Source organism: Solanum dulcamara, chromosome 5 (assembly GCF_947179165.1).
Source record: "Solanum dulcamara chromosome 5, daSolDulc1.2, whole genome shotgun sequence".
NCBI classification, from domain to species: domain Eukaryota; kingdom Viridiplantae; phylum Streptophyta; class Magnoliopsida; order Solanales; family Solanaceae; genus Solanum; species Solanum dulcamara.
The window spans coordinates 55,986,652-56,010,368 of NC_077241.1; positions in this window are offsets into that span (position 1 = coordinate 55,986,652).

Below are 23,717 nucleotides of genomic sequence, written 5' to 3' on the forward strand. Positions count from 1 at the left end.
CTGGACAAAACTGTCATCCTCCTTAGCCCATCTCTGATTTTAAACCACCCAAACAACCCAGCAAACGAAAGACTGATCGAAAGATAGAAGAAGCTAAGGAAACAACAAATAAAGATGAGTCCGGTGATAAGGACTTAGTGTCCCTTGTTGGTCCAAGCTTCAAGAATTCCAGATTGGTAGCTTTTTTGAGTGGGGAAAACGTCTCAAAAAAGCACAAGGAGTCATTGTGCACATAATATACCTTTGCCCAAAGATCTCAACAACAACATCCCCATTAATTTGGTGAAGTTCTTGGAGGATATCAATGCTTTCAACAACTATCCTTGGGGTCATGATAGCTACATGTTGACTGTCAAATACATGTTGGCTCCATTATCTTCAAAGATGACCAACTTGTATGGCTTTTCTTGGGCTTTCATGATAAATACATATCATATTTGGTGTTTTTTCATATCTTATTGAATATTGCAATAGTTTAAATTTTGATATTTTTTTGGCCTAGGTATTTGAAGCCATTCCTCATTTGAGGCAATATGTAATTGCGAAGAAAGAGCTATCAACCCCAAGAATCCTGAGATAGTTGTCTGCCAAAAACAACAAGAATCCTCCAGATCTTTTTAACCTATCAGATGATGCAGTAAGAAAAATTCTTGAAAGAATAGTCAGATGTTGCAACATAATATCCTTAATTCGCAACATATTCCTAACATGTTGAAAATTCAAACTCAGATGGCTCAACATATAATGAGCATAGTAATAAACTTACAACTGGCAGGTGATATGTTGCAATCTGGGACTGATATGTTGCAGTATAACTGTCGTATGTTGCCATTTGTGAATAAAATGTAACTGTCGTATGTTGCCATTTGTGAATAATATGTTACAATTACTGAAAATTATGTTGCAGCATAACTGTCGTATGTTGCCTTAAAAAAATAGCATGGTTATCTAATATACTCATATTTTATTATAGATTGTGCATCTGTGGCTTGTACCAATAAAAAAAGAGCTGCATATGCCATTCGTCATTACTCTAGGTCTTGTTGATACCCTATTTGATCCTGTGGTGGATAGGGTTAAAATAGAATTGGATGGAGCAACAACAATCAAAAGGAGGCTAGTTGATTCTAGTCAGCATAATTTTTTAAACGAGGATATGGTTGATGCAGTTGTATGATCTGGTGGGTTTGGAGATGAAAAAGCAGGGGATGGAATTGGTGGTTCTATCATTCGTGGGGATGGGGCTGAAGAATTTTTTCATTCATCTCCACAACTTTCAGGGTGCAGGACGAATGTTGCTATCAGAAGAGGTTATGCCTATCAATGTGACAAGTGCACGGCAAAAGACGACTATGTTATAAAGACTCTTGAAGCATTGACTGAGGCGGTTAAATAATTTTTATCCAAGAGAAGTGTCATTCCATCAAAGAAGATAGGGGGTCCATATAATACTCCTCAAGCTAAGAGGATAGGAAAGTCTGTTGCCAAGACATTATCCAATATGAAAAAAAAATTATTGGAGAATTGTCGATGAATATTTATAAATTGCTGCCGAAAAAAAGGATAAATTGACTGTAGTACTGAAATCAAAGAAGCGCAAAATGTAAAATATGACCTTGATGGAGAGGATTTCAGGATGATGACAACTAGGACGAATGGTGGGAATACTAGGTAAGTTTTTCCAAATGTGTCTACTTTATTTTACATTTCCAATCATTACTAACTAAAATTACTGGTTATTTCAGTATATTGATGAAATTCTTTGCCTCATATGGGAGAAGCAAATCCGATTCAATGAGCATTATGATGCACAAAATAGAATCTTGGATCTAAACCTCTATACTTTCTTCATAAGATCTTACCAATAAATTTGCGATGAAGCAACTGGTGGCAAAAGCTTAAAGGAGTTGATTGCATCTTTTAAATGGGATGAAGATCTTCTTAACTATGTTAGAGGGAAGAGACCATTTTTCGGTGGCATGAATTGGATAAGGGGCAAGGAGGATTCTGGGAATCATGTGTTTTGAGAAAAAACATCTTAGGATTCTTGAGATCCTCCTGTACGAGGGAGTCATGAATGTTTATGAATGCAACTTGTCAGTTTTTGAAGATTATGAGTTTTTGCCTTTCATACAACCTATGTTGGATTTGTTTTTGATCATGTTGAGGCAAAGTGGATTCATGAATCATTTTCCAAGAAAGGTTCTCAACGAATCATGTGGTTTCAAAAAAAAGATCGAGTTGCCAATCTTCCCAGAAATAAAAGTAATGCCGCGTGCAGATCATACTTATTTACATTCCTAGAGCAATTGTTAGCCGGCACTACTATGGATATCAAAAAGACTTTATTAAATGATAATAGTGTGAATAGAATGCAAGAGGTTTGGGCTGTTGGGGTAGCATCCGGGAGCTTAGAGCCCTGATGGGTAAGGTGTTGTCATATTAATATGAACTATCAATGTTTACTAGTTGACTTTTATAACTCCATGCAGTGGTTTATTGATCATCACATTTATGTATATTAGTCACATGCTGCAACATACAAGTCGTATGTTGCAACACATTAATTGTAATAACTGATTGTAGGACTACTAAATGAATAAAAGCAATAGAAAAAGCAAATAAAGTGAATGAAGATGTAGACGGATCCCTTCCCATATATTAGTTACATTATCTTTAAAACTTTTTGTGATTAAGACATGTTTACCACAAAATGAATAATCAAAAGTATTCATATGCTTCAAATTTTAAATTAATTTACTTTATATTTGTAAAAATAATTTTTTTTAAAAAAATGAGTCCCCTAAAAATCAAGGGGCCAAGCCTTTGCTAGTTGCTTCGAGCTAAAGAGGCCTGTACTATAGGTGAGTAATAATTACAAAACTTCTTGGATTTGGTAGATTTATGGGAAAGGGGATCCGTTAATAAATTTCTGACAACCCATTTGTGAAATGACGCATAAATTTATTAACTTGTTTAAAAAAGTTAGGAATCTGACCACGGAAGGTGGTGGTGTAGGATGTGGTGAGGAGGTGGCTAAACGGGTTAAGCAAGAGACCCCGCAATGTTCGTTTGCCGGAGGGTGGCATGATGGGAGGTAGTAATGCTTTAAGTCTTTTTGTGTTCATGTTATTTTATTTGCTGGGGAAGACATAGTGGCAGGGTGGGAGGTCGTTAAGTGCTTATGTTCGTATATTTTTTGTATTGGTAAATACTCAATATTTGTGTAAGTAAGTTGTGATGTGCAAATCACTATTTTGTACCTATATTTCCTACCATTTAGACATTTTCTGTTTTAGAACTCATTAATAAGCCTTAATTTAAATTATCTAATTTATAGAAGATTTATGGTGATTTAAAGTTCCTAATATTTTGTAGTATCATTTTAAAAAAATTAAATTTGCACATCAAAGTTATTAATCATCTAACTTTTCAAATCCCTCCAAACTGTCTTCCTACAATTTCTCCATCCCAATGACCATCCTTTGTTATACTTTAAGATAATATTTTGGTTTTGATTATAAATATTTCACAATGATTTGTGTAGGGCCACTATGTGGCTTAAATTGTGCCTTCTAAGAGGGAGCTGAATGTTTTGTATTGCACAACTTTTGTTGTATCTTGAATGCCTAATTCGTTGGATCTTTATACTGCTTCTGTCACGCCCCGAGAGGGTACCCTAGACGTGACCGGCACTTGAAGACCATTGCTGGTCCCGAAGCGAACCACTTGGCCCAATCACACATTCATTCACTATCAATCAATCAGTAGAAAGTTTAAAATAACGAAATAATTTGGCGGGCAATCCAAATCAATGATCTAACTCAAGAAACAAAGGCCATGGGCCAACAAATCAACTCCAATATTTGTCATTTAAAATACTTTGACAAAAATAATTCAAGGAAAGAAAATACTCAATCGATCCATCACTATCTAGTCTATGAAGCCTCTATCACTACTATCTAATTGGTGCCAATGACATGTTCATGACTACCTCAATCAAAATGAAAAAGGGCTAACTAGACGCAAAAATAACATAAGCGGTGTCCTTCGAATGTAGGGGAGGACTCACCAATACGCTGAGTGTGTATAGATCCTCAACGGTGCTCCTATTGATGATCTCTTAAACCTGTCTCTGCATCATAAAACGATGCAGGTCCAAATGGACATCAGTACATGAAATGTACGAGTATGTAATATGGCAGAATGAAACATACCTCAAGAAAGAGTAACATTACTTCAAATATCTCAACTCAAAAAGATAAGAGAGACTCAATCAAAGTGTCATAAGTCTAAAGTAAAGATACATTTTTAGACAAAGACCAATCGTATACCATACAATCCAATCCAATCATGTACAATACAGTTCAATCAAATCATTTACAATTTGATCCCATCCAATCACATACCACTCTATTCAACCCAATCACACATCATTGTATTCAATCCAATCCAATCGTACACTATCCGATCACATATCATTTAATCCAATCCACCACATATCACTTACTCCAATCCAATCATACACAATCCAATCATATATCATCCAATCCAATCTAATCATATACCATCAACTCAATAATCAACTCAACAATCAAGTCAAAGGACTCAACTCAATAAATATGCAAATTAGAACTTAGTAATGTGATATAATACAACTCAATTATCAACAAGCTCAATCAAACCAATCAAATCATGCACAATCCACTCAATTTGGGAGTTTCTCTAACCGACAACAATCCCACCACCTATAAGTAGGTGATGCACAACGAGCCACGTCCTTGCCACGTCCGTCCATACCTTGCCAGGGCATGAACGAATCAACCAATCATGGATTCCATCGATCAGTCAAGTCCTATCATTTCAGGACAATAAAATGGGAAACATCCGACTTTAACGGTTCGATCCCATGGGAAGCATCCGACTTTAATAGTTCAATCCCTTCCTACGTTGGCGGCGTAGTTTATGGGATTCGAGTATGGACTATACTCTTACCCAATTCGGTGCTCGATACTCCTCCCAAGATTCAATATGCACATATCCATCAAGTGAGTAAAATATTCAAAATACTCATTTAGTCTCTTAGGACTTAGTTTTAAATCAACTCATTTAGTCTCATTGGACTCTTTTTAAAACTCAATCCATCTGGTCTCATTGGACCTTCTTTCACAATCAACTCATTTAAATCATCAAACTTTTCTTTCTGAATTCAATACCATCTCAACTCAATGAATGTAGAAAATATTAGATGCATTTAAAACATAATTTTAACTCCTTAACTCAAACTCGAAATAGACATTTTTATGTAAAAATACTCAACTCGTTTATACTCAAAATACTCATGTTCAAAAATAATTAAAAGACTTCTCAAACTCAACTCATGCTTAAACTCTTTTTTTTAAATCATAGACAATGCATATAATTTAAACCAAAAAAGTAATATTATCAACCCAAACTAAATTACATGTAGTTATAATAAGGACAACACTTGTCTACAAAGGCAATTTCATGAATACAACTACAAGCACGACAATGAAAAAAGAAGTCTCCATCGTCGCTATCTATTGGCCAATCATTGATGCGGATGTGATTTTGATGTTGAATAGTGCAACAAATGGGTAGTTTGGGTCCCATACATAAAGAATTATACACCCATATTTGCGTCAGAATTTCTTTTAAACCACATCGACAATTTCTTATATTGCTACAAAGATTCTTTTCTTTGATGTTGGCAAGCAACATTACCCTTTTTGCCTATCTTCACCTTCCCTGAAGATTGAAATTATGGCAATGACATACAATGCCTTAAGGTGGCCTTTGTTTGCTGCATCCTCCAGCAACTCCATTGCATATTTTGGACTATGGTTACTGAAAAAATCTATCTACAAAGAAACACAATGATAAACTCAATTAATTTCTCACTAAAATGTGACACACATACAAAAAGAAATTTAAATTAATTATTACCACGCCTTTTCGGTAGGAGGCTTCATTATTTCCGAAATTCCTACATATCTCCAAAATATTAACTATATTTTCCCTCTTCTCCCATTGCCATGCAGTTAGAATCGGAAATTCTACCAATGTTAGGTTCTCATATATGTATCGCTCATTTGCGATTTCCAAAAATAACTTGCAATTATAAAAAATAAATTAGTTAGTAAAATAAAATTATATTATTTTTCTAACTAGAATATATATAAAAATATATATAGATACCTTCGTTTGAGATTGATCAAATCCGCAAAAGAAAATGAAGCAAGTTTTGCAATAATTTCTATAATAACATGGTTCGGAAGGAATTCAAATAAAGAAGAAGACTTTTCTTTCATGACTCTTCTTCTTTTTGCATTTCTTCGCATCGTGTGTATTTTTATAAGTCGGGTGAGTAGGATTATGAAAATTTTTATTTTTTGAGATTTATAAAAGTTACAAGAGATTGAAAAATTATAACTTTTTGAGTTTAACCTGTTGCTGAAACGTTAAAATGAAGGATTTTTGGTTGAAAAGCTTTTATGGAAAATGAAAGGTCATTTGAATGAATTTTAATAAGTACGAAAACTCAACATTCTTTGATTGTTTAAGTATCTGATTTTAATTTAAAATTGGACGTATGTGGAGAAGTGCAACCATGTCAAATAAATGCATTGTAGTAGATTTATGTTGAACTTAATAGTAGTTATTAATAACAGGTTATAACCGTAATGAAAAAATAATTTTTTAGTATATAAAATGAATACTACTGCAGTATAAATGGACAAAGGTCAAATTAATATTCATATGTCATGGGTTCGAGACGAGCTTTAGGTTTCCATTTTATTTTTATTTAAAGTACCTTTGTAGAGGTATAAATTTGAGAAACTAAGTGAGTGAGATGCTTAATCTTTAATTTAACAAGAGGTGTCTTAATCTTTTGAAAATTCAAAGACATCCCATTCGTCACCTACCCCAATTATATCCCTTTGAAATTTGAAAATTCATTCAACCTTTCAAACTCCCTTTCTGCAAAAATATCACTTTAAAAATTAGATTTGCACATCAAAATATTACTCATCTAACTTTTCAAAGTCAACTTTGAATACAATGTGTTGTATTTTAGAATGCAAAACTATAAAGTGATATATTTGATAAACTGGCCAAAAAAATAATAAATTTTCAAAAAATTAATAAAAATAAAGAGCATTTGTTGCAACTTGTTAGGCAAATGGTCCAACATATTATGCACAAGTTGCAACATTCTAGTCTTCTTGTGTGAATTATGAGTCCAAAGTTATAATATAAATGTGATATGTCGCAATATATGGGTCACAACTTGCGACATATTGATGCCATGTTGCAATTTGTTCGTCAAACCATTATTTCTAGATTAATGCATATAATGTTAAACAAAAAAGGTAATAATGACACTCACAAACTAAATTACATGTAGTTATAATAAGGATAACACTTATCTATAAAAATAATTTTGTGATTGCAATAAAAGCAATTTCGTGATCACAACTACAAAGAAGACAATGAAAAAAGAAGTCTTCATCATCGCTATCAACTGGCCAGCCATTTCTGCGAATGGGATTTTGATGTTAAACAGTGCAGCAAATGGGTAGTTTGGATCTCATAAATAAAGGATTACGCACCCATATTTGGTTTAAAATTTCTTTTAAACCACGTCTGCAATCCCTTATATTGCTAAGGGGATTATTTTCTTTGATGTTGCAGAGCAACATTACCCCTTTTCTCCTGTCTTCACCGCCCCTGAAGATGGATATTATGGCAATGACATACAATATCTTAAGGTGACCTTTGTTTGCTGCATGCTCCAGCAACTCTATTGCATGTTCTAGACTATTGTTACTGAAAAAGTCCATTTATAAAAAAACACAACAATAAACTCAATACATTTATCACTAAAATGTCACACACGTACGAAAAGAAACTTAAATTAATTATTACCACGCCTTTTCGGTACAAGTCTTCTTTATTTCTGGAATTCCTACATATCTCCAAAATATTATTTATCCTTTTGATCTTCTTCACATTCCATGAATTTACAATCGAAAAGTCTGTCAATGTTAAGTTCTCATATATGCGATTTTCTAAAATAGCTTGCAACTATAAAAATTAAATCAGTTAGTAAAATAAAATTATATTATTTTTCTAAATAGAATATATATAAAAATATATAAACATACCTTTAATTGAGATTGATCAAATCTGTAAAAGAAAATGAAGTAACTTTTGCAATAATTTCTATTATAACATGGTTCAGAAGGGATTCAAATAAAGAAGAAGATTTTTCTTTCATGACTCTTCTTCTTTTTGCATTTCTCCGCATCGTGTTTATTTTTGTAAGTCAGGTGAGTAGGATTATGAAAACTTTCATTTTTTGAGATTTATAAAAGTGACAAGAGACTGAAAAATTACAACTTTTCGAGTTCAACCTGTTGCTGAAACATTAAATTGAAAGGGTTTTTGATTGAACATCTTTGATGAAAAATGAAAGGGATTTTGAAAGAATTTTAACAAGTATGAAAACTCAACATCCTTTGATTGATTAAGTATCCGATTTTAATTTAAAATTGGACATACGTGGAGAAGTGCAACTATGTAAAATAAATGCCTTGTTGTAGTTTTATGTAGTACTTAATAGTAGTTATTAATAACAGGTTATAAATCATTTTACTTTATAAAACGAGTGCTATTATAGCCTAAATGGTCAAATGTCAAATTAATAGTTCATATGTCACGGATTCGAGATGAGTTTAGGTTCCTATTTTATTTTTGTTTAAAGTACCTTTGTAGAGGGATAAGTTTGATGAGTTAAATAGATACATTTATGTGTCAAACTATAAACTAATAATGTTGATTATACAAAATGACATTTTAAGTTCAACATGTTGAATTTATAAGGTTCCCTCAAAAACATGTTGAGAGACTAGAGAGGTGAAAATTGTACAAGAGGTGTCTTAATCTTTTAAAAATTCAAACACACCCCATTCGTCACCAACCCCAGTTATCCTCTTTGAAATTTCATTCAAAATTTTAAACTCCTCCTCTACAAAATCAACAACATCGCTCCTCTGCAACCAACAAGCACGCCTCATTGTCTCTGTCATTCTAAACTTAAAAAGACACCTCTTGTTCAACCACAACTTCGGCGCATCGTTGCCAACTGTAAGTCTTTTTTTAGGGACTTTAATGGTTCCGTGTACAAGAACACTGTACAACTCATTATGTATTTATGAATAATGAATAATCGAGTTGATGGATATGGATTTACTTGTTAATGAAATAAAATTATGAGAAGGACATATAAATTTTCACCACATTGTCACCTACCCTAGTTATACCCCTTTGAAATTTGAAAATTTCTTCAAACTTTCAAACTACTCCTCTGCAAAAAAAATAACAAGATCTCTTCAGCTCCTCTACAACCACAAGTTTGCCTCGTCGTCGTTGTCACTCTACACTTAAAAAGACACCTCTTGTTCAACCACAACCTCGCCACATTGTCGTCGGCCATAAGTCTTTTCTATTTTTTTAGGGACTTTAATGGTTTTACGAGAAAGAATACTGTACAACTCATTGTGTATTTACGAATAATGAATAATCGGGTTGATGGGTATGGATTTCCTTGTTAATGAAATTAAATCCTGAGAAGGGCTTACAGATTTTCACGAATTTTTCTGAATTTTTTTAAAGTTGTAACCTTTTTTTATTGAACTTGTAGATAAAATGTTAGGACAAATGCTATATACTAAATCTTCTGATGCTTTCTATACTAATCAATGTGCTGCCTTTCAATGCGAAAAATGTTAGCATAAATAGGAGCATTTTATCAAGCGTGTTATAGAATTGCCAAATGCTATTAAGGAATTGACACATGATAGGCGTGGCATTCCACCAAAGTCCAATACTCATCCTTTGAAGAAGAATTTTAGGACTTTAAAAAAATTAATTTGCAGAACACTATTGAAAAACAAAAATTGGCCATTATCAACTCCTGCTGCTCCTCCACTATCTGTTATACCTTTGCCAGATTATGGCTCAATCTCAACAACCAAAGAGAAGGTCACTTCGAATGTGTGGAAAAATTCTTCATTTGAAGGTTATCCTATTACCGACAAGGGTCCAACTCAACTAATGGCATCGTTCTCGAAATGGATACGAGAGGGCCTTCACAGGCGTCGTGCACAAAAGTAAGTCGGTCAACTATCTTTTATGTTCCTGCTGACCACTAATTAATTATAGTTGACGTTTATATAATTATAGAAATGCAAAGGATGAGCACTAAATGCATAATTGCTAGAGTTTGGGATTCAAACGTCTAGATTTTGTCATTGCAAGCAATGGGTTGTACATAATGTCCCAACCCAACAAGTGTTGGACTGATGAGGTACCACTATACCCACATATCTTTTAATTAACACCTGCTGATGCATACATAAAAATAACTGATACGTTATGTTGTTGCTTATGCGTGTGTGTAGCATTTGGATGTTATTTTGTATTATTTGTGGAAGAATTCAAATAAACTGAATAATTCTCACTATCAATACACCACCACAAATTATCTTTTCAAAACAAACTTTCAAAATGGTGATGGTGTTGCTAATCATCAGGAGAGAGTTTGTGACATTATCAAAGGGTTTTGTATAGCCGCTGGACTACCTTGGCACCTGACAGATGAGGTGTATGTCCCAGTAAATTATGATGGGCTGTGTCACTTGGTCCTAACAGTCGTTGTATTGAAGGAACGCTGCATTACAATATATGGTTCGAGTTCCTCATCGTGGAGAATTAGAAGCTGTAGTGAGATTCAAATGAAAGGTACAACATTGCCAATGTTCCTTCAATATAGTGGCTCTTTTGAGCAAAAAGACCGAACTGACTAGTCAGCCCTTGAATTATACAAGGGCAATAAAAAATCTCCCCTTCAATATCAAATACGTTGATGGCACTGTCCAACAAGCAAGTGATAGTTTGTACGTATCATATTTCTTTCCTTTATCCATTTACATAATATAATGAGTTCTTAAATAGATGATAAATGATACAGGAATTGTGGACTTTTTGATGCTGCATATGCAGAGTTTCTAAGTGATAAAATGCAAGTACCATCATCTGGGATTATCACTGAATCACTTCGCATTAGATATGCCTCACTTTTATGAAATTATGGAGTTATAAAGGCTCAAAATGGCTATGTTAGTGACAATGGAGGCCCCAAAGAGACAGCTAGAAACAACAGCATACCTCTGGATCAAATTTTAATGATCATTGAATAGATGTATAATATTTTGTTGATAACTCCTTTTTTGTGAACTAGTTCTTTTTGGTGACATGCTATGACTACTTATATTGTCATATCTCATATGTTGCAACACAAATATCATATGTTGAGACATAACTCACATTTGTTGCAACTCGTGAGTTAAATGTTGAAACATAATTATTCTATAGTTCATCAACGAAGTCATCTATTGCAGCATAAGAAATATGTTTTGCAGTTCGTGAGTAATATGTTGAAACTTAAGGCTTATTTATCGTATCAGAGTAGTAAAATGTTACAGCGTAAGATTCAATTATTGCAATTCGTGAGACATATGTTAAAAACATAAAGGTAGTTAATATAATATTTTACATACATACAGGTTAAATATAACAAAATCCTAACTTAACATAACAAAAATAACAGAAAAAACAACCTAAGACTTTGCATTGCAAATTCATCTTTCAATAATTTTCTAACTACAACCCCAGCCAAAAATATTGATAACTCACGGGATAGATAGAGGCAGAAAACTGACCGTTTCATACTTTTATTATAGGAATTTAACTAACCCCTTCTACGAATAACCTATTGGAAAGATTAATGGGTAAGTTGCGAGACTGTATTCACTATCGATCATTCCAGTTTGCCATATCGAGGGCTCCTATTTGTACAACTTTAGTATGATGTCTTTTGAACATGGATTCATGTAGAATATCACGCCACTATACAGACGATATATCGGAGAAATATGAGTCCCAAACTCATAAGTCCTGCTCCTTCTTAAAATGAGTGCATGTACATCACACCTCCTACGGTTGTCGCCAAAGCTTCGAGTGAACCCAAAATAGGCCATGGATTTGGATCTCCAAATGATAAGAATGCCTTTGAGATCCAATCATAAACCACTTTGCCTCGATTCTATATAAAACCACCCTCACCCCCACCCCTAAAGTAGTAAAGTGAAAGCCACTCGGCTCAAGCTGAGGAGCGGGGTAAAACCATTCTAAGAAGGAGCAGGTTTAACGGATGAGAATGACATTTTTGGAAATGCAGTCAAGGGTGAACGAGCAAAAGAAGATAACTCAAATGAAGAATCTTTTCGAGGAGTGACCCTAGTTAAAAGTTAGAGAATAGAGAAGGAATTGATCACACTACAGAAAGATTCTACATATGAGAAGTTCCCCTTGGATTCGAGAAAAAGAAAATAAAGAATGGGAAAGAAACAAAATAAGGCGTTTCTATCTCTACTTTCGGATGAACTTCTCCTAATTATGTCTGGTAATAGAATAGGTGGCTTGCTCCGACCAAGACTCTACTTTTTGCTCCATCTGCGAAGCGTATGAATTTCCTAGAATGTAGACCAAAAGAAGGAATGAAGGGATATGAATAGGAATTCAACAGAAGTATCTCGAGGAGTAGTTAAATGGACAGGAGATAATAATAGAATAATTATGTGCACTGGTGGACCTAATACTTATGTACATAGGCTAGCGCCCTCTATCTTCTGTACCCTCTCTCTCTAGCAGAATGGTATCTGTTCTTATTCATATATTACCTTCCATTATAAAAAAAATGAATAAGACCTACTATTCCTACATGTTACATTAGTAACATTCTCTTAAGATATTACTGTGAATTTTTCTTGGGTTCAATCTTTCCTAATTATAAATAATATAGGAATTTCTTATAAAATGGAGGAGAGTGCCCTTTTTAAAGAGCCAGCCTGTCTTTCAATAGAAACTATTGGCAATTTCCTTAGTCATTCTCTTATATAGTATGGTCCCCATAGCAATGGGCCTCGGTCTAGTGAGATTTTGCTTTTGTGGGAATCATTGCTTGGAATATTTAGACCTCCTGATCCTAGTCCTACTCCTTTTCCTTGAGTCCTTGTGCTAAGAGGGCATATTCCTTATACTTAAGCATTCAGTTCCCTTTCAACCGATAAAAGTTTGGTCCCAAAAAAACATGGGAGAGTAGACTTAAGAAGAGCAGGGAATATGGAAAACTAAGACTCATTCCGTCTAATTGCTAAAATTCCCTTCATCAAGAAGATTCAATAGCATCCTTTCTTTCTATTCTGGAAAAATTAGCTGCCGACTCAACCTTCCCTCAGGTCTATGCACTCTTTCTATGCTTTAGTCCTAAAGTCTATTAGGTCATGACATTTGTTTGATTAGACGATTATCAGGTGATCCAGAAGACCTAATCAATGAGATCTAGGGCATTAACATTCTTTATTACTTCTGCATTTCATGTTCTATCTCCCAATAATAGAAAGGGAGACCTACACTTGACACTTGCTATCTTGTTTGATGACTTTGTTTTATATTAGTTTCAGGTTCGAGTTCCACATAGATGAGCAACTCATGAATAAAGAAGCAAAAGATTGACCTTCTTTTCCATGGCCACCTTTCTTCGAGAAACTTAGCATCCTCTTTGAAACTGGTGCTCTAGAAGATTTAGACCAAATATACGGAAAACCTCTATGCTACTATAATACACTAGAGCTCTCTAGATTGGATTTACCTTTTGCTTTGGGTAATGAATGACTTCAAAAACATTTGGTGAGGTTTGGCTCTTATACTATTTTCTCTCACTGAAAAACTATTTTATAAAATATTTCTATATGATTTATAATCGGGAAAGATTAAACCCAAAAACAATATGCAACAACATCTCAAGGGAATGTTACTAATGTAACATGTAGGAATAACATGTCCTATTCTTTTTTATTATAATGGAAGGTAATATATGAATAAGAACAGATACCATTCTGCTAGAGAGAGAGGGTACAGAAGATAGAGGGTGCTAGCCTGGGTACATAAGTGTTAGGTCCACCAGTGCACATAATTATTCTGTTATTATCTCCTGCCCATTTAACTACTCCTCAAGACATTTCTGTTGATGGCCCTTGCATTATAGCAGGAGCAACCTCAATTGCCGTACCCAGGAGCCGGTCTCTAGAAGCTTCTAGAATGTTCAATTTGTATCGCCTAAGTGATGAGAATATTTTATGTGCCACTTCTGATGATGCATGCATTGGGGACAAGTATATGTCACTTTTGTAGATTAAGGCTTTCAAGGATTCCTGAATTAGTGATTTGTCACCAGAAAGCAATTCTATTCATAATGTTTTTGGCTTTAACCCAGTGAAAAATAGGGTTGATAGTGTTGGCTAAAAAAAGGGAGAGCGGAGAGCCTTAGGGTACGCTCACTTTTGCATTTTTGTTTCGGTTCTCGAGATTCTCAATTGCTCTTTTTAGTGGGGAGGAATAGTACGTGAATGGAAATGCTTAGACGAGGGAATGCCACTGCTCTTCAGGCACGCCTCCTATGCTTCTCACTCACCTACGCTCTTGCAGCATGCTTGCTTTTGAGAGCCTTTTTGTGAAACCAATTTCTTTACTCTTTTTGAATGAATTACAATCAGTAAAGTTATCTGGTGGAAGGGGTCCATAGAAAAAAAGTTGGCTTCTTTTTCTTTTTTCTATTTTTCATTTTAGAATAGAGAAAGAGTAGAAACTAAGGGTGAATTTAGTTGATAGAGATGTTAGATATGGAGGAAGCATCTGATAACATATCTCAAAACCTTCACGGAAAATGAACGGAATCACTCACCCTACTTCTAAAGATAAATAGAAAAGGTTAGGGAGTCCTAACTGCTTAGGTGGCATAGTGAGAGGTGAGAGAAATAACAACAAAAGCAATGAAAGATCCTGCAGTAGTATATTCAGTTGTTTGCGGTAGAATAGATTCAAGCATCTCTCAAATTTATCTCTGAACTGAGGATGGAAAAAAAGAAAGCATTGATTATAAGTGAGATGTCCAAGAGAAAAGTAAGGAGGGAAGATGTCTACTCACTTAAGACCGTTCATGATTTCCACCCATGAATCACTTCACAAAGGACCCTGTAGATTCTTTCAAGCTATAGGTCCAGCCGAGAGTGATAGGGAATAAAAGGCTAGAATTTGACTCAAATTTATTAATTAGGTATGTCTCCAGATCTGAATGTATACCCTAGGCCAAGGGGTGTGATCCCCTGAGCAACTCTTCATACTATGGGATTATATAATCTCCAGGCTAAATACTTTGGCCTAACGGGAATGAGCAACGACGAAATGAGAAGATGAGGTGCCTCAAGCACCCTCAGTTATAAAGAAGGGTCGAAAGTTTTGGGCCTGTAACTTTCCCCATCCCTCCTTCGTCGAGCAGTGAAACCTAGGATTCTACATAGTCTTTAAGTTAACAAAGGAACAAAGGCTCGAAGGAAGTCAACGTATCAGCCATTCTTCCCCCAAACTTCCTTCTAACAAGTGGCTGAGAGTTAGCAAGAAACCTTGGCCTCTTGGTAGGAGGTTCACTGTCCCCCTCATTTCTAGTTCAGCCGTAGTAAGACACCTGAACTTTTCATTATTTCATTAAAGGGTTTTCACGATGTAAGTCAGTGGAAAAAAACGAGCAATCGACTGCCTAAAGGATCTCATTTGTGGTTGAAGGCTAATTTCATTCGTTGATACATCTCACTCTGTTATGCTAGAAGATTGAGCAGCTTCAGTTTATTACCAACCTCGGTTTCAACAACTATTGGATAAAACCTAAACCTTACTCCATTTACAGAACCTTTGCTTTGGTCCATACCATGAAACAAGCAAATATCTAAGGCTTTCTTTGCTCTGCTTCTGGGACCGAGAGCGAGGTACAATGATCCTCTTTTGCGAAAGAGTTAGCAAAGGTACAGAATGACTCATCTAGCCAGTGAGAAAGCATGTCCACTTTCGATTCAATATCTTTATTAACACTCGGAAAATTATATGCCTCTATAGTAGCCTGCAATGGAATACAGCTATTTCACCGATTCACTGCGCCTACCTATCTTTAATCACCCAGGAATGTTTACTTGGCCGCCTACCAATGATGCCTTTCACTTTCAGACAGTTCTCTTTTTTACAGCCTAGGAGTACACATCAATGAGCTTAAGTAAGCCCTTTTGACTAATATACTTTGTTGATGCAATGAACTCTTTCCCCATTTCCCTCACATGATGAAGTAAGAAAACCCTGTCTTTTATGACATTTATAAATAAAGCGATATGGAATAACAACAGCCAAAACGACTTTCTTTCTTTTGAGTGATCCCCGCCAAGCAAAAACCCATTTCTCCTACTTATCCAACCACTATAAATGATTACTAACAAACTTGGAATACGAATGAGATCAAAAAGGCCATCATTGGGGCAAACGATGCGCTGCGACATATACAACTTTTTTTTATAGACTTTTTCTTGCATTTCAAAATATTGCGTATAAAGAGAAAGATAGGCAGTCCTCTTGGGCGACCGACAGTGTAATGTAAAAAAGACCAAGGAGGATCCTATCCTAAAGGAGAAGGAGGAGGAGTAGGAGCGTAGGAAAGATCCCGTCTACCTTGTTGAAGTTGCAGATCTCTTTCATTAGCTTTGAATTCATTGTTGTTCTTCTGGTTCTCCTTTAAAAGGGGTCATGGGGGAAAAGCCCCAATCCTTACATGCATTAAGCGACGACGGCTCAAACGAAGCAAATTATTTCTCATAAGAGAATAGAAAATCACAAGAAAGGTTAGATCAAAAGTGACTAGAAAAGAGGCGGTCGAGAAGGAATGAGTGGAAACTATGTTGATTTAGTGCAATTTCTAAATTAGGAAAGATTAGACAGAATCCTACCAATCTAAATCAAAGGTTCCAATAGTGAAAGGCTGCCTGATAGAGTTGGATTGGAAGAGTCAGCCTTTGGAGTAAGGCTTTTTACGTGTGCGCATGATTGTTGATTAAATACATTTCGCTCAGTAGGTTCTAATTTCTTTTCGTCCACTACTGTAGCAGATGGAGATTCCCCAAAACATTCCTCAGATAATTTCACTCTATCTATTCGGAGATTTCAATCTTTTAAAGCTTCAACAGCTTCATCATAACTGCCATACTTTCGATACAAGCTTCCACTAACGCCGATCATCAATTTTGCACACTCTTACCAAGTAGAGTATGTACCCACTTTTTTCCGCTTAAAAACAACATAAAAATACTTGGCCATGAGATGAGATTTAGACAAGAAAATAGAGGGAGAGGAGAAAATATTAAAAGTAGGAACAATGAAAGAACAAAAAATGAAAGACAAAGGAGAAACACTTCTCATAAATAAAAGAAGGAACTCAGCCTAAGAAATAATTTTTGGGAAGTGAAAGTTTGACATTGGGCTTTTCTAGTGGTTTAGGATTAGTGGTTTTAATTTAGAGGATATTTTGGATACAAAAATAAAAACAATTGACTGATCCACCCTTTTCAGCCCCTTTTAATTACGAAAATAGTCTTAAAATGTGCTTTTGTGCCGATTTGTGTCAAAAGTTTTTGTTCCATCTAACATCACCCATATATATATTAGTCACATTTTTGTGCTACACACTGTAATATAATGTACTAATATGAAGTACAAAATCAGATTTACTTTGATTTCAAAGTTGCAGAGTATCCTTCCAAGGTCAACATCATTTGTTGTCTACACGTTATTGTTTCAAAATAATCCAACTTTACCTAGGTCAATTTAATAAACGAGAAGGGGTAAAAAAATGTCTTTAAATTATGTGAAATAAATAAAAATGTCTTCAATTGATAGTTTGGTTCAAAAATATCTTTGCCTTCAATAGTTTAGTTCAAAAATGCTCTTATTGTTACTTAATAAGTCAAAAATATTCTTTTCTAAATAAATATTTTTTTCTTTTAAAGTTCATTTTTTAGTGATGTTTTTTTTTAAAATTAGAAAATGAGCATCCTACTTCAATTCAAAAAATATTAAGAATTTTTTTATTAAAAAAAATTGATTGTTATCTAAATAAAAAATTAAGGACAGAGTTACTACGATTTTATATATATGACCTATATTATCAATTAAAAAGGTAAGTGTAGTTATTCTATTTTAATTGTTAAAATAAAATTAAGAAGAAAAAAATTATTTCCTACTTATTTATTAGTTAAAGTGATTTTAAAAGAAAATAAACAAGAATAAAGTTTTTTAAAAGTATTTTTTAAATCGAAATACCCTCATAGTAATTATTTCATCATTTCATGTCCTCATAGTAAACCCGTCATTAATTTTCATGTAGATCGCGACAAAAATTTCTAATAAAATAGAAAATATTTTATTTCTTAAATATTGTTTTATGAATTGAAGCATGATAAATATTTTTTGATTAAAAAATTATCATAGGAAAAAAAATAATATATTTACTTGAAAAAAGAAAATTTTGACCCATTAAGTAACAAAAAGGTATTTTTGGATCAAACTATTGAAGAAAAATGCATTTTTTTGAATAAACTATCAACTGAGAATATTTTTATTCATATCACATAGTTTAAAGACATTTCGACCCTTTTCCGTTTAATAAATCAAAGCTACTTTTGTTTCACATCAGATTAAAACGCAAAAGTTTTACCATTAAGACTAGGACAAACATACTGAAGAACAATTTGTGTAATTATTGCTGTAAAAATCTGGCAGTTCAATTTTTGAGAATGGAAAACCTCTTAAGAATTATTTATTTATGAATGCATATTTAAATTAATTGAATCAGTGAATTTTAAATAAAAGAAAAGTCTAAAGTAAGATGGGGACTAACAAGTTTTATTTCTTTTGTTAAGTACATTGAGTTGTGGGCAGTGGAGTGGGTACAAAAATTGCATTATACAGTTTAGACAGAATAGCAGTACTCATATTATATCCACCTTTCATTTCGTTCCCATATGTCCTCTTTTGTTTCTGTTTGTCTCTTTCCATTAGTAAATTTGCACATCCCACAAGGCCTATGCCACCCATGTTAAGTTTGAAAATAACTTTTATAATATACTCACTTTATAATTCTGTTAATTGCCAAATAAATGAAAGTAAAATAAAAATTCAACTAGTCTCTCTGCACATTTATCTAATTATCTCATATATTAACTACTAGTTAATGATACATATTATTTTAAAATTTTTGTTTCAGCTATAAAGACATTTTGGATACATATTATTTGCAAATTAATGATTGTTATTGTACAATTTTACTCATTATTTCACCTTCAACTTTAGTTAGAGAAGATTGTAGTTGATCTTTACCCGAAAATAATGATTGATATAGTTATTTTACTACATTATCCTTATTAATTAATGTTTAGTACTGTGTCTTAAAAAATAGTTTTGAGAATTAAGTGAATAATATTAAGGATAAAGCATGAAAAAATAATTTTTTTTTTGATTTGTCGAAAGTGATATTAAAAAAAAATATTTATTTTTACAACACCGAACAAGTAAAAACAGGCATTTAATTTGTTTTCTATCTTTTCATATTAGACCTATTATAGAGGGTTATACGATGTTGCATGTCATGTTAATACAACAAAGTAAAACCGTTATACATTATCAGTACACAAATATTAAACTGAAAAAAACATAAGAGGAGTGACTTGTCATTTTGCATCTTTACTTGTTTCACATCTTTCAATTTAGCTTATAATAATTTTTTTCAAGAATTCTGCGGAATATTTAAGATATTAAAAAAGAGTTATTATATTGGCGATTTTATTGATCTTTACACCAATTTAGATGAAATGTCATACAGTTATTAGGCCATTGTGTCTGTACTTCCTGAATTTTTTCACAATATTTGACCTTAATGGAACTTCTATCAAAAGTTAAGAGGTAAACTTTATGGAACTTCTATTTGAACTTCATGGAACTTCTATCAAAAGTTAGAGGTAACTTGTGTACCCTATTTGAAGTAGTACAAATGAGAATCCTATGTAGCGTAACAATATCCTTGAGATATATCTTAGTCAACTTCTCTGCATTATATTTGCACCAAAATGAAATGTGCGGATTTAGTCATCCAATCCACAATAACCCATATTGAGTGATACTTGGTCAAAGTCTTAGGAAACCCAACAACAAAGTCTATAGATATATTTTCCCACTTTCATTCAGGAATGAGAATTCTCTGAAGAGTACCACTAGGCTTCTAATATTCATACTTCACTTGCTGGCAATTTTGACACTAAGTCATAAAATAAACTATGTCTTGCTTCATTTTACCTCACCAATAATGCTGCCTCAAATTACGTTACATCTTAATCACACCAGAATATATAAAGTATTTCGATATATGAGCCTCAATAAGAATAGTAGGAATCAAATCACCAACACGAGTCACACAAACTCGCCCCTTAATACACAAAACATCTTCACCATCATGAATGGCCTCATTTGACTCACTTTGCAAAACCATCATAAATCTTACTCAACTTCACATCCTCAAATTGCCTAACCTTGATTTGATAAAAAATATTGACCTTGCCTCTACATTGGCTAGCAATCCACTCCTCTCAGATACCTCAAGCTGCATACAACTATTAGCTAGAGATTGCACCTCCCTAGCCAATGGATGTTGAGTAACTGCTACGCAAGACAAGTTAGCCGTACTCCCAACCTTTAAACTTAATGAGTCAACTATCACATTAGTCTTATCTGGATGATAAATAATGGTAAAATTATAACCCTGTGAAAACTCTATTTATCTATGCTGCCTCAAATTCATCTCTTTCTATATGAAAATATTATGCATGTAATGAACTTTCAGGTTATTTTTCTAATACTACTTTCGTTTTGTCGTTTAGAGCATTCCTATAGCGACCTCAGGTCATTTATGACCTGTTGACGCCGGTAGCACGACCGTCTAGTAGTTTATTTGGGTTTTTGACCCATTTACCTGTTTTGAAGCTTTTATAACTTGAAAAGTTGACTTCGGTCATAACTTCAGGAAAACGACCTCAGAATAGAATTTGACGGTTTCATTAGCTCTGGAAGGGATAAATTAGGCTAGGAGGATGGTAGACATAAGTTTCGAGGCAATCTATGCGAGTTTGGGGCCATTTGGTTCTTTTGACTTTGAAAGTTAGCATATAGTTGATTTTGGTCAACATTCTTAGAAAACGCACTCGGATGAGAATTCTGACATCGCGGTTAGCTCTGGAACATCAAGTTTAGACTATAACGACCTTTTGTTCGGTTATCGAAACTTCTGGGTTCATTTTGACTCCCTCAGTGGATTTTGATATTCGGAGGTAAGACTCACATTTACTTGTAACGATCTCTGATGGGAATTTTGACTGCACCGTCGAGTCTGAAATATCATTTTCAATCAGATTCTATAAACGGTTTTTGTTTTTTCGACTCCAGATGAGTCTGGAGCGTCGGAACTAAGGATTTGGTAATTGCTGAAATCTAATGGTGCGCTGGTGCACCGTATCTGGTGCACCCTCGCCTCTATTAAAGCAACCAATTTCAGCATTTACTTGGAAATTATCTTCACTTCATGCCTCAATTTCTCCTTCGTTTCAAGCTAAAATTTGACGATCTAAAGGTCCAAATTTAAGAGATTTTTTTGTGGAATCTAGTGGTAGGCTCGGAAAAGTGAGAAGAAGCTTCATATGAGGAAAGAAATCAAATTTAGCTCCTACTCTAGTGATTTTCAGAGTTGTATTTTATTGAAATTGTGGAGGTTGTAACTTGATTAATTTAAACCCGATTTGAGTGATTTTTGAGGCTAAATTATGGAGTTGTTTTCACAAAGATCGTCATAGTGTAATTTATTTGGGTTGAAAGCATCTCAATTTTTCAAAATTAGATGATCAATAAGCTACCGTTTTTGACCTTTTATTCGAATTTTGCGAATTATGGTTGCATGCTCGTCTCGCGTAGTTTTCCACCCCAAATTGTATTATATTATTGATTTGTGAGTGTGGGGTAGAACCTATTTTTGGGGTCAAATCCAAAATTTTAGATGTGGGTCCCATATTTTCCATTTTTGACCCCTATATTGTTCCACCTTTGAAAATCATGAAATTAGTGTCGAAATGACCATAACGATGTTGTGATTCTATTTTTGGAAGCATGGAGAAATCTTGGTACAGTGATTTGAAGCTCGCGTGTTTGGCCTATAAGTTGGCTACGACTTTCCTTTCTTTATATTGAGCCAGAATGTGTGAAATTATGATGAGATTGATGGAATTTGGGTTGGGTAGTTTAACTGTATATCCTAGGTGTTAGAAATCATATTTAGGCTTTTTATTGGGTTTTTAGATATCTGGAAGCATGTGTATCTTGCCATTATTTGTTATTATTGTTAGGAGAGTTGAATGAGCATGTTGTTGATATTTTGGAGTATGCTAGCGTTAGTATAGGTTGTAAACCTGCTTTAGTTGCCCCGGTGTCGCTCTAGTAGACTTAGATCCTTGTAGAATGGTTTAGCAGGCTAGTGCCTGGTAATTGACCTTAGCTAGGCGATACCCTTGCTCTTAATAATACCCTCATACTTAAATCGGTGTAATCATGACTTTGAGATGCATCGTCACTACTATATTTTGTGATCATTTGGCTTCGGCTTCGGTTCAAGTTTTGGCAGCATATCAGTTGGCACATTAGGGAGGAGATTCTCGATACTGTTGTTGTCTAGTTGGAAAAAAGAATAATCAGCTCCATGGGATAAATTATCTGCAAGCATTCGGGTACCTTGTCCCGGCCTTCATTTTGAATTATCGGAGAGAATCCAGGTACCTAGTCTCAACCTCGACCACACCGATGTATTATGATTAGCATCCAGGTACCCAGTCCCGGCCTTATCTATGTTGGACATCCGGGTGAGCATTTGGGTCCCAGTTTCAGCCTCGACCCCTAAGGCATCCCTTGTTCATTGACTCTTGGAGATTCTATGTCTGGAAATGATGCAGTTCTTCAGTTACTGACATCGCAGATTCTTGGTTCCCAACCTTGGTAGTTGTAGCTATTTTGTGTACTCAATGGGCTTTTAGGGGTTCATTCAGGTTTTTAATTAACTTACACACGATTGTCCTTGCTGGTCTTATGGGGGCCCAGCTGGGTATAGTTAGTTGTAGTTCTCGTAGATAGTACTCTTTTCACTTTAGATGTTTATGTTAATTACTATTTAGGCTTATTCCTCTTTTTCATATTATTTTTACCTTTTTTACTTAGTCGGCCTATGATGTCTCCTAGGTACCTGTTGTCTTAGTACTCATACTATACTCTGCATCTACTTTCATAGTGCAGGACCGAGCACCAACTATCTCCATAGATAGATCAAGTCTGTTGCAGTTAGCTTTGGAGACTAGGGTGAGCACTTGGAATTTTTGGATCATTTCTGTCTCCTTCAGTATGGATGGCCCATCTTTTACCTTTTGAGACTAGCCAGTTGTTGTGTATATATTTTTGGTCCACTTTTAGGACTTGTACACATCTTTTATTTTATAGAAGCTCTATACCTGCGACTTCCAGGTTTTAAGAGGGATCTTTAGTTGTTTATATCATGTTTTGAGTTGCTTCCGCTTATTCATTCTTCTTACTTTTATAATTTGCCACTCTTGTTTAGT